A 12,906-nucleotide genomic window follows, 5' to 3' on the forward strand; every position below is an offset into this window, starting at 1 on the left:
ATCAGCAATCTGCCCTGACTGGAGAGTGTGGTAGGCATTAATGGATTATAAAGATAAATAAAACCTTAGGATTAGATTAAGATAAATTTGATTGTCAGAGAAAAAATAACATACCAGATGCTGCAGGCAATAGAAGTCCTTATAACTTTAAACACAGGTGAGAAACGTGATGTAAGGCTTTAGAAGAACCCAGGATAGAAAAATGCAGGACAGGTGTGAGGCAAATTCCTGGAATTTAGTGGAGACAAAGAAATTATTAAAATAATCCAACCCTCACAAAGGAGGAGAGTTTTGAACTCAAGTAGAAAGGGAAAGGAAAAGATAGAGGAGGATCTTTTCAAAGTACAACCAATCACATATTTACAAAATGTGTTCTAAAATATGAAGGCAGGAGAAGAAGGAAGGATGCATTCAAGGTTTTCAGCCATGGAGATGAGGAGAAGGGTGCTTTTATGCAATTGCAAAATATAGCTCTAGATTCCTCCAAAAGTTCTACCTTCACTCTATACTCATGTATCATTTTCTTTCTGTTTATATAGATTATGCTACATAAATAACCATTACTTTTATCTTTTACAGATTGACTTGAATTTATTGCCTATGTAATCAATATGTTAATGGTTTCAAGCTTTTAATTTCTCTTATTTTCTATTATATAATAATGATGGGTAAATTGTTCATGTTCAATAAAAGCTTAATAATTAAAGTCACAAACCTTTCTGTGACAGATATAGGTCAAATCTTAAAAAATAATTTCACAGAGAATTTCCTTATGATATTTCAACTCACATATCTCGTAGTCAGCACTTCTCAAGACCTTGGGTGTATTCTATCTAGACAATTTGTAGGTGGGGGAAATAAAACATTACTTTTAATTAAACTGGAATGCATTTTTTAAAAGAATATGTGGATCAATTTCCTTGTTACATTCCACTACCAATTTCTAGTTTCTTCTCTTTCAAATATCTAGAAGGAAATGTCATATTTTATAGGGTAAATTGTTTCTGGATTGAAAATTTACTTGATAGCTTAATGTGAGATCTGGTTTATAAAACTTACTGAGTTCCCTGCATATGTGACCCTCTAAGATTTCAACTGTGCTGACTGAGGCAGAAAAGCATTATTGTCAAGAGTAAGATGGGGGGCTTCCCTGGTGGCGCAATGGTTGAGAGTCCGCCTGCCGATGCAGGGGACACGGGTTCGTGCCCCAGTCCGGGAAGATCTCACATGCTGCAAAGCGGCTGGGCCCGTGAGCCATGGCCGCTGAGCCTGCACGTCTGGAGCCTGTGCTCCCCAACGGGAGAGGCCACAACAGTGAGAGACCCGCGTACCAACAACAAAAAAAAAAAGAGTAAGATGAACACAGAAGACATTTAGGTAAAATTATCTAAATTTAAATGAAGTATGGTATATTATCAAATGACAATACCTTCCTATCTCCCTCCCCTATCCTCCCTCCCCTTCCCCCTACACACCAAGTCCTTATGTGGCCAGTACATAATGCAGGGAGGAGTTTAGGTAGCAATAGCCAGGCAAGAGTTCTGTGTTCTACCTTGTCTATACCCTAAGTTTGGCAAATGCATTCTAATTAGGTCATGTGCCATCATCCTATAGATGACAGTTACCAGGAGGTTTGGGTGTCTGGTATTTCTCTTTATTGGTTCTCCTATGACCATCATTGAATTACCATCCAATAATAATCATATTACTCTTCTAGGGCTGCCAGAGCAAAATATCACAGACTAGGTGGCTTCAAAAAAAACCAAAAACACAGAGGTTTATCTTCTCTCCATTCTGGAGGCTGGTGTCTCTTCCTGTCCTACAACACATGTCACATGAGTTAGGGACCCACCGTTATGACATCATTTATCCCTACCTACTTCCTTAAAGGCCTTATCTCCAAATATAATCACACGGGAGTTAGAGCTTCAGGATATAAATTTTAGGGGCACATAATTGAGCCCATAACAATGATAATTCACCAACTTAAAACAATATTGCCACCTCTGCTAATACTACTTGTACAAATATCCATGAAATCCTATTAACCATAAATACTCTTTGTAATCAAAACCTTTCTGATTTTGTAATGAACACCAGGAATCACTTAATAGTTATCACTCACTTTCTGCACTATTAGCAATAACAAGTAACATGCATCACAGAATTATAAACTAACATTATAAGGCTTGGTGGACATCAGGCATAATGACCCCTGTAACTTTCAAATTACAATTCGTTTGATTTATTAATGTATCATGTATCTATTATATCTCATACTTAAAAAAAATAACACCTATTTATTATGGAAACATCCAGAAAACTAGGAATTAAAGGGGACTTCATCTACCTGATAAAGACATCTGTGAAAAGTCTGTGACTATCATTTTTTTCTTTTTATCCCCCTATTTTTAATTCTATTTTTTATTGAAGTATAGTTGATTTACATTGCTAGTTTTTTTTTCTTTTTTTTAATTGAAGTATAGTTGATTTATGTTATATTAGCTTCAAGTGTATACCAATGATTCCGTATTTTATATATATATATAAATAGTATTTTTGAGGACCATATAGAATGTACTAAGAGTATAAAGAATATACAATATACACCCAGAAGGGTAAAAAGAACATAGTGTGGTAGGGGGGAGAATCTCAGAATAAACTGCATAGAAATGAAAAGTGGTGTCCAGTTGGGCAATGGAAAAGTCAGTGGAGGATGAGAAAACCAAGATGGACAACACCAGGGGAAGGAATTAATTTTACACTTCTCTGGCATCTAGCACAAACAGCATTCCTGCTGCGGTAAGAGCTTAACAGCTCCAGATCAGGCCAGGCTGGCAGAAACTACCATGTGACCTAAGTGAGGACAATGAATCCACAGCTGACATGAAGAGGAAGTGCCTCTATTCTCTATTCTAGGGAATAGAGGCTATTTCAACTGGCAGAGGTAAGGAGAACTTTCTCTGGGTCTAAGGCCTAGTCCTGGGAAAGTAGTGGAGTTTGTTGCCTACAATTCCATTGTGGGCCTGAAAAAGAACAGAAGTATAGATGCTGGGAGTCCATGCTATCCACAGAGTTGTTAGTCTATATTATTCCTCAGATGGCAGTCCAGACAGGAAATGAAGTGTTAAAGGTGTAGGTGACAGGGCTTCCCTGGTGGCGCAGGGGTTGAGAGTCCGCCTGCCGATGCAGGGGACACAGGTTCGTGCCCCGGTCTGGGAAGATCCCACATGCCGCGGAGCGGCTGGGCCCGTGAGCCATGGCCGCTGAGCCTGCGCGTCCGGAGCCTGTGCTCCGCAATGGGAGAGGCCACAGCAGTGAGAGGCCAACGTACCACAAAAAAAAAAAAAAAGTGTAGGTGACAGATATTTGTTTTAAAGATTTAATTTCCCAGGCAGTTTTTAAAACTGTAAACTTGGCCTTCATTTGCTATTTAATATGTGTTTTCTGTTAATGTACTGCTTATATGTCTCTGTGTTGAGTTCCTAACTGGTAAATAAGTTATATCTAGGAGTGATGGACAAAGAAAATATGCCAACTTACATTAATCCATGAAGCATCTTTGGGAAATGTATGCAAACGTGCACTGATACAAATGCTAAATCTAAGAGTAAAACTCTCTTGATAGAACAGTCATTAATTTCAAGGTAAAAATAATTAAAAAAAAAACTTTGGAGTTTTATAGTCAGTTAAACCAAAATATTATCACATAGAGAGAAGATATAAGATGTAACCATTGATTTAACTAAAACTATGGTATGGGAAGTTATTTTTAAAATTGACATAACCATATCTTAACATTATATTCTATCAATATCACTAAGATGAATAAAGCATTTTTTCACATATTTCCTAGGATTAAAAAGCAAACTCCAACTACAGAGTTCAAGTTTTCCTTTTTATTCCAAAGGAGGGAGTAGGTGTAATGATCTTTTCACTGCTGATACATACTTTCTGTTCATCAAAAAATAAATGAAGCAGCACATTTCTACCTGAAATGGCATATTTGTCAATTGTGTGTTAGTGTGTTGTTCCCCTCTCACATAATGTTGCTATGAATGAATGACATGCTGATGAATAGGATTTTACGTTGAGATTCTAATTTGAAATATTTTCAATATTTTCATTTTCAATTCTTTTCCTATTAATTTAACTACCTAACTGCTGGGGGCTTAAGTAGTTGTATTGGGAGGGTTTTTAATGCTTACATTATCTGTCTAAATGCCAGTTTATTAAAAAAAATCACAACTGCAAAAAGCAGTGCAGTATTGAGTTAAATAAAGGTCATAACCTCAGATGTAGAGAATGGACTTGAGGACACAGGGAGGGGGAAGGGTAAGCTGGGACGAAGTGAGAAAGTGGCATGGACATATAGACACTACCAAATGTAAAATAGATAGCTAGTGGGAAGCAGCCACATAGCACAGGGAGATGAGCTCGGTGCTTTGTGACCACCTAGAGGGGTGGGATGGGGACGGTGGGAGGGAGACGCAAGAGGGAGGTATGGGGATATACGTACACATACAACTGATTCACTTTGTTATACAGCAGAAACTAACACACCATTGTAAAGCAATTATACTCCAATAAAGATGTTAAAAAAATATTTTCTTTAAAAAGGTCATAACCTCTCCACTCCAAATGCATTATTGTTTAATATACTAAGCATATGGGTTTAACATTAGGTACTACCTTAGACACCATTGTAAAATGTTGTATAAAGTCCAAAGTAGTTTACCTGGTATAAACACACCCAAACGTAAAATCACTTTAATTTTTCATTTTGATATTGGGAGTCTCCCTGTCTTTTTAGGCTGTTTATACATAAATGAACTAATTAAGAAATTGACTAAGTTGGTTAGAACATATCGAAGTATAAGCCTTTGGGACACCATTGTTTCTTAATTCTATATTGTCAAGGTCATTCACTACTCACTAGATCTGACTCAACACCTGTTTTTGCCTCTATGTACAATTCTTTCTCCCCTAACACACAGTTAGCTTTATAATGTTTCTGAATAGAAAAGTAATACATATAATATGTTCAGAGCATAGAGAAAGTAAGCATAAAATGACAAAATAATCCTATGAGCCAGCAAAAAGTCCTAATAATAATATAATTTGATATTATATAATACTAATAATTTTATAGTTATCTATGAACCCACACATTTTTACAAAAATTGACATACCATATGAACTTTTTTCACTTAATGTAATGTGCTGGCATTTTGGAATTTCTCATTTCTTTGTGTAGATATTTGTGTATGTGTAATCTTTTAAAAATCTTCACAGTAATTTGCAATGAACATCTGTCTACATGTATGTTTGTACATCTGTTCAAATAATTCCTTTAGAATAAATTCCTAGATGCAAACATATTAAGTTGAAAGATATGTACTTTTGAAGGATTTTTGAAATGTGTCATCCTTCCAACAGTGCAAGTATCTGACCATTTCTCCTCACTTTTACTAACACAAAATATTGCACTCTTCTACTTTAATAAATTTAAAATGTTTTGCTTCATTTTACATTTAATTACCTACGTGATTAGGCAATATTTTATGTATTATTTAACTTTGCCTTTCATCCATCTTTAAATATATTTGTCTTTTTCTTACTGATTTCTATGAGATCATTTTATAATGAAATCTTTTCTGAAAATATTGGTTAAAATGATCAATCAGATAACAATTTTCCAAGTTCTAGTGTACAGCCATGAGACTTTTAACTGTCTAAAGCCTGGAAAGCTGGAAAGGTCTAATAAGTTTATTAGCTCCACTAGTGATTTCAATGCATTTTATTTAATCCAACAAAGACTACACGATGGGTTTAAGTTGAGCAGTTCTCATTCCTATAGGAGTCATTTCCTTTGGAAGCTACTTATTTTAGGTTTGGTATTTCGCTGTTGGTTTCCATCTCATTGCTTCATACTTAGATTTGCCTGTTGGCTAACTCCTCTCTGTTGACATTTTATTCATCCATTTCCTGTCTTTTCTCCCGAGTGTTCTTTGCTCCACTCTTTGGTTCATATATATCAACTCCATTCTCTCTGCCTACCAGGCTTCCACATTCTCAGCTTTGTTTGGGAAGGTCGTTAGATAGCTACAACAACTACTGTTATCTTGGTCAGGAAAAGAATTCCAAGGCTGGTGAAACCACTGTTCAGATACAACACTACACTGAGATCATTTTTATAGCTGAATGCAACATCTTTCTCATTAAAACATAGCCTATATATTTGAGTCTACCTAACAAAAAAAAGAGCATTTCCAAACTTGCTTGGATGCAAATGTATATGAACATGAACATTAGCCACACAATTAAAAAGAAATTTAGAAACACACACACACAAACCTTAAGTCAGAGTTGGCTCCCATACCACAGCAAGCCCCAAGCAAATTAGCACACAATGAGCTATACTGCTAAAGCAAGGTGCAATATAAACATTTACGATAATTTCAAAGAAATTAACGTTCTGGAAAAAAACCTACATTTATTTTGTTTTCATAATAATCTGCACTTCACCAGACTCCAAAAAGTATTTTGTATCTTTCCATTTAGTTACAAACTTTCATATTATTCAAAATACCAAGAAACTGGGCTAAATAACAGTGGGATATAGGGAAAAAGTATTTGAACTTTATTATTCTGTTTTTAAGTAAAATTTCTAGGATAATAAGATACAATAATGTTAATAAACTAATCCATTTTTCAAGTTTCCCTATAGCATTATTGTTTGATCAAAGCATGTTTAAAAAGCAAAATTTTCGAAAACAAGTAAGGCATTTTACTTGACATACAGCAAATCATCTGTTTCTTCTTGTCCATTTTTTGGAGTCAGCGTATACTGCCATGATTTACTGGACTTAATATCTTTATGTTGTTTATTTAAGAATGTTGGGCAGGGGGCTTCGCTGGTGGCGCAGTGGTTGAGAGTCCGCCTGCCGATTCAGGGAACACGGGTTCGTGTCCCGGTCTGGGAGGATCCCACATGCCGTGGAGTGGCTGGGCCCATGAGCCATGGCCGCTGAGCCTGTGCGTCCAGAGCCTGAGCTCCGCAACAGGAGAGGCCACAACAGTGAGAGGCCCGTGTACCGCCAAAAAAAAAAAAAAAAAAAAAAAAAAAAAAAAAAAAGATGGGCAAGAGAAATAAAGAAATTATATCAATAATCTATAGCCTTGCTGATATATCTGTAATATATATAAAGTGGGGGGGCTAAAAAAAGTAACACCCACAAAAATCCAGTAAATTTCCATCAAGTATATTTATAAGTAAAAATAAGAGCTGATAAATACAAAGGATTTTTTATATTTTAATTATTTTTTAAAATTTATTTATTTATTTATTCATTTTTGGCTGCATTGGGTCTTTGTTGCTGTGCACGGGCTTTCTTTTTAGTTGCAGCGAGCGGGGGCTACTCTTCGTTGCTGTGCGCAGGCCTCTCATTAAGGTGGCTTCTCTTGTTGTGGAGCATGGGCTCTAGGCATGCAGGCTTCAGCAGTTGTAGCACATGGGCTTAGTTGCTCCACGGCATGTGGGACCTTCCCGAACCAGGGCTCAAACCCGTGTCCCCTGCATTGGCAGGCGGATTCTTAACCACTGAGCCACCAGGGAATTCCCTTATCTTTTAACTTAAATTTGAGCAGGTCAGACCCTCTGGAAAACCTGTCACTTAAATTGAAAAACACAGGACACTTTTGGTTGTTTGTGAAGTTAAAATATGCTAACTGTAGTGTTTGGGCAAGACATTTGTCCAAAATTGAGAGAGTCAACTCATTTATTATGAGGTAAAGATCTTCCTTGTCAAACATCAGCTTTGACGATGCTACAAATTCTACTATTCTCTGGGATTACGATGAACTGAATTGCATAAAATAATGTTCTTCTGGTCACATGAATGAAGCTGGAGATCACAGTAACACTTCCCAATAGCAACATGCTTTGCCTTATCAGTGTCTAGAAATAATGTGATAATAAAGCTCCCTGAGAGAGACAGCTGAATATTACCAAACACTAATACTGACAATCAATGCTGGGCCCTACATGTGACTTTTCATCTCCCTCTGGTGGCAAAGAGAAACAGGGAGATGACAGGTATTATAATTCAGATGATTGACGCAAGAAGCCAATAATACCAGATTAAGAATAAAATCACATTCCCATAGACTTTCCTGACTTAAAGATTTTCTTTTTGTAAACTAATGTGTTCAACACCACTTCAAATACAAGAATTTTTAATAACCTCCTCATAGCAAGGAGTACAAAAATGGTACAACCAACATGGACTATAATTTCTTAAATGTTGACAATTTCTTTTTATCTTCTTTCCTTCCTTCTTTCACAAATGTAAATAAAGACAAACACATTGAATAACATTCAGACTTGGTGTGAAAATTTTAAAATATGAAATTATTTTTTTGAAGTATGCTTCTTGCCTCACCTTGCAAGATCACACGAGTATGTGATCAATTACACATTTTCTGGCTCATCAACAGAAGAGGTGACAATATAAATCCAATTAAAAATAATTCCAAATTAAGTTCTGATGGTGACAAACTCATCTTTTCATAACAAAAAGTTTTATATGCATAGTATTTGGTTGTTTATGTGGTTAGTTATAGAGCAAAGCTAAATACAAGTTTCCTGAGAGAATCTTTTAGTAGAGTCATAATTAATCTTATTCATCATTGTATTTCCCAAAGTAAAAGAATACTGATAAATTTTATATGCATTGCATATAAAATTTTATATGCATTGCAGGGGAAAATACTTTCAGAACAAAAGGGTGGGACAATGATTGGTTAAACAATTCCAACAGGTTTGTTACCATAGGATCTCTTAGAGCCTTTACCAAGGTCAAGTGCACTGTCAGTCTCTAAAAGGGGAAGAAAGTGACCAGAAAACTCCCCAAATCAAGCCACCAACTGTTCAGCCCTTTTACCACAGAACACTTATTAACATTGCCCATAGCTTATGTTCTGCTACAGCCTGAAAAACTACTGTAACAATTTCTCTTTCATAGAATGAGTTTTTGTTTTGTTTTTTAATTTGAAGTTTAGAATACCAGAAAATCTCATTTGTCTTATATTATCATAGACTAGCATGTACTGAAGGGTAAGTTACATTAAAAGATCGGCAGTTATGTTCCTCAGTTCAGGGGATATTTTCAAATACGGCTTAACTTGATCACTACATATTCTCTCATTGCTAAGGTCAACCTGCCCCTTTCATTTGAAAGCAGTTATATTTGTCTGCTTTACCATGCCTCCGTCAATATCCACTGAGCACCTAAGAGATGTGCTAGTATCATAAGGCATCTTGAACATTTACTTTACCATCCGTCTGAGAACCTTCCTAAACTCTAGTTTTGCCATGAAATGTGGAAAAAAATAACATGGTCTTGGCAAGTGTTCTTTAACTTAATACTTATATAACCTTCCACAAGTTTGTCTACCTGTCTGAGCCTAAGTGTTTTATCTATAATTAGGGCTATCACCACACATAGAGGATTTCTATGAAGATTAAATAAGATACATCAAAGTGTATAGGACAATGCTAGCGATTAAATGCAATTTTGTTTTCTTTTTGTCTCTGATGAACTTCTCAAAAATTGGCCATGCCTTGGACCGTATTGCTAAGTTCTCCTCTAAGATGGCAGATCTCTCAAACCCTCCTTCGAAGGATCACTTAACCCTGCTACCCTTCTCACGCCTGCGAGTCCTCATCTACAATGTCATAGCAGTCGCCCATGTTCAAGTCCATCAGACCATTCTGGTTTCACTTCTTTCTCACCCCTGTGTGAACTCCACAGCCAGTCCTACCAGAGGTATATTTTCCAGGGTTCTGGATTCCTTCACTCCTTTTTCTGCCCGTCTTACTTTGGAACATCCCCAAACTTGAATTAAACACTTCTTCACCTTTAGCCAGTTCTCCGGTTTATAAGGTACAGAGCAGGGTCTAGGTATTTCTATGTATACGTGCCTAAATATTCCCATTGCTTTTATCACACTCTCAAATGTGTGTTATGTGGTTCACATTTGGAAATCAGAAATTAAACCGAAGACATCATTCATACCCCCAAGGCACTAGCAATACATTATACAACCTGGCTTTCCTAAGACGGACTTGTTTTGCCCTGTATTCTTTATGCTTATAGAAATATAATGTCTTTTAAGAGAACTATCCAGGGCAATTTTTTCCCTCTCAAAAGCTAGAATTCAAATAGGTCAAAGTTCCCATCAGCCACAAGTAGAATGCTGGCAGAGTTTGCCATTACTCATGTCTACCTCCACTGCTGAACCTATTCCAGCCTCTCTGCCATTTTTCGTTTTGTAGGTTTGGTTTGAAAATCACATCCTTTTACAAAGACTGAGTATTTTTAAAGGCCCTACACCTGGAATTACAATAGATGCCACCAGATGGCGCCATGGGACTGGCTACTTAGGTCAAAAGGTTAGACTCTCCCAGTTGTGGCTGTGGAGATGGCATAGCTAAGTCTACTTCAGGTTCTTTCTATAAAAATGTCATTTTAATATAGATTTTTTTTCTAATCCCTAATTCCAAGATATGTAATAAACAGTTTTGAGAGAGAGAACACAAAGCTGAATACTCGATTTTCCATACTTTGATAATTGACAGTCACTAGCTAACCGCAGTCTTCTCTGTCCTGCTACCTTTTCTCTTCCCTGTATCAATTTGCTGCTTTGCACAACCCAGAGCCTTGCAAATGAACATCACATGGGCCTGCTCCCTCTGTGGATGGCCGCTCCACCAAAGCTCTTCACCATTAGGAGCAAGTTAATTAGCTTCCTCAGAACTCCTAATTAACTCGCCAGTCCCTTTTATATCTTTCCACTCCATATCCACCCTCTTCCGTGAGTGAGAATGTGTTCTCTCGCCTGTCACTGTCTCCGCTTCCTGCCGCCCCAGCTTATTTCAGTCATGATATAAAGATCAAAAAGGCTAAAATATAAAAATTTAAAATGTAGAAATAGTGCTCTAGAGTTGCATCAGTCTCTAAATGCCTTTTCTTTCAGTCAATTAAAAAAAAAAGAAAAATCCATCTGTACATTTCCCTTCTTCTAAAGTTCCCCCTTTGTTGTAAAATCAATTTACACAGTTATTACTAAAGATTATATTTAGCTAATTCAACAACCCTCCACTTACTAGTCCTGTAAAGTTCGAGAATGATGGATAGGAGAATGGACTCTGGAATCCAACGGCCTATGTTTAAGCCTGGCTTTTCCATTACTAGGTTAGGTGAGCTTCAACAGCTTGTTTAATTTCTTCAGGCTGCTGTTTCATTTATATAGAAGGAAGTAATAGTATTATAGGAGAGTTATGAGAAGTAATCTTATATAAGGCTTAGACAGTACCTGACACAAAGCCATTGTCAATTATTAAATGTTACCTGTGGCCATTCTATTACTTTTAATCACATCAAGGGCCAACCTCCACTTTTTCTTCATAGATGCAAAATACAGATGCAGAGCAATGAGCACAGAATGCAACAATTATAACGTTTAAAAAAGTGTGCCATTGTACACATGTTTTTGTAATAGACTCTCTCTAAAAGGATGTGTTTACCTAGAAAACATGTTTACCTCAGAGCATAGAATTGAGGGAATGAAAGACAGTAGGAGAGGAAAATAGTTCTCCTTCTTCCCTTTTGAGATCTTTTTTTTCAATCTATACAGTTACCTTTAAAATTGTAAGAAAAAATGAATAGCATGGTGTTCTTTTAAAAAATATTGTTACCAAATGATTTTAAAACTTCAAATGTTGTCAGTCTATTGTCTATATATCTCTCTGCCTGAACGGGAATGAAGATAAAGTTGTGCATGACAAGCATATCAATTCACTCCAAGCAATAAAAGAGCCATTGGACTCGTGTTACACATTAGATGGAAGGGAACAGAGCATAGCAATAATGGCAGGCAGCAACATTTGGATAGCCAGGCGCACATGAGAAGCAATTCATTTGGGATTCCCTCTCTTGGAAGTACATGCTCATTGGTAGCCAAGGTTGATCCAGCCCTGTTTGATTCAGTCATCCTAATCAGTTCATTCTCCTTCTCTTTCCTCTCACTGTCTTCCAGATTCAGAATATTACTAGAATAATTCAATTTATTTTAGAATCTAAGTCACTTCTAAATGTTTTTAATATTTCCTTCTATATTCTAGCAGTGAAAGACATCACTTATGAAAAAATTGTTTAATCAGTCTAACTTTGTTAACTTTAAGAGATTGGACATTTAATAAGCCAAAGAAGGATACACTTTTGTTAGTGTGAACGACTAACTGGTAGAAATAAAAATTACTGATTTTACAATACTTGGATTTATTGCAGTGTTAGTTAAAAAAAAAAAAAATCACTCTAAAAAATGGCAAGTCTCATTCTGAAACACCATTTCCAGGAATTCTTCCCTCAGCTATATAATTTCTGTGAAAGCTCTTGAAATTTTAGAGGAAACACAGATTAAAATTATTTTTATTTCTTAAAAATTAGAACTGTATGTAACTGATAAAGACGGAAAAGAAATTTATGTCCAGAACTACAAAAAGTGTGGGGAGAGGGACATATATGGAGTTTTAGTGGGAGTGTAAACCAGCATATTTGCCTGGAGGGCAACTGGACAGGGTAAGAGATATATAGACTTCGGTCTAGCAATTCCACTTCTACTTCTTGGAATTTATCCTGAGCAAATAAGGGGACATATTAATAAACGTGTTTGTGAAAGTTTCTTTAGTAGAACACTGTTTCTAATAAAGAAAAGTTAGAAACATGGGCTTCCCTGGTGGCGCAGTGGTTGAGAGTCCGCCTGCCGATGCAGAGGACACGGGTTCGTGCCCCGGTCTGGGAAGATCCCACATGCCGCAGAGCAGCTGGGCCTGTGAGCCAT

The 12,906-nt window shown here is 36.6% G+C and overlaps 1 protein-coding gene across 2 annotated transcripts in view; it reads right to left on the reverse strand.

Moving 5' to 3' along the window:
• PTPRD (protein tyrosine phosphatase receptor type D) overlaps positions 1-12,906 on the reverse strand; it is a 1,574,709-nt gene that overhangs the window by 1,483,208 nt on the left and 78,595 nt on the right. The window lies entirely within an intron of this gene.

The sequence above is a fragment of the Leucopleurus acutus genome (genome assembly GCF_964270905.1).
Source record: "Leucopleurus acutus genome assembly, chromosome: 7".
NCBI classification, from domain to species: Eukaryota; Metazoa; Chordata; class Mammalia; order Artiodactyla; family Delphinidae; genus Leucopleurus; species Leucopleurus acutus.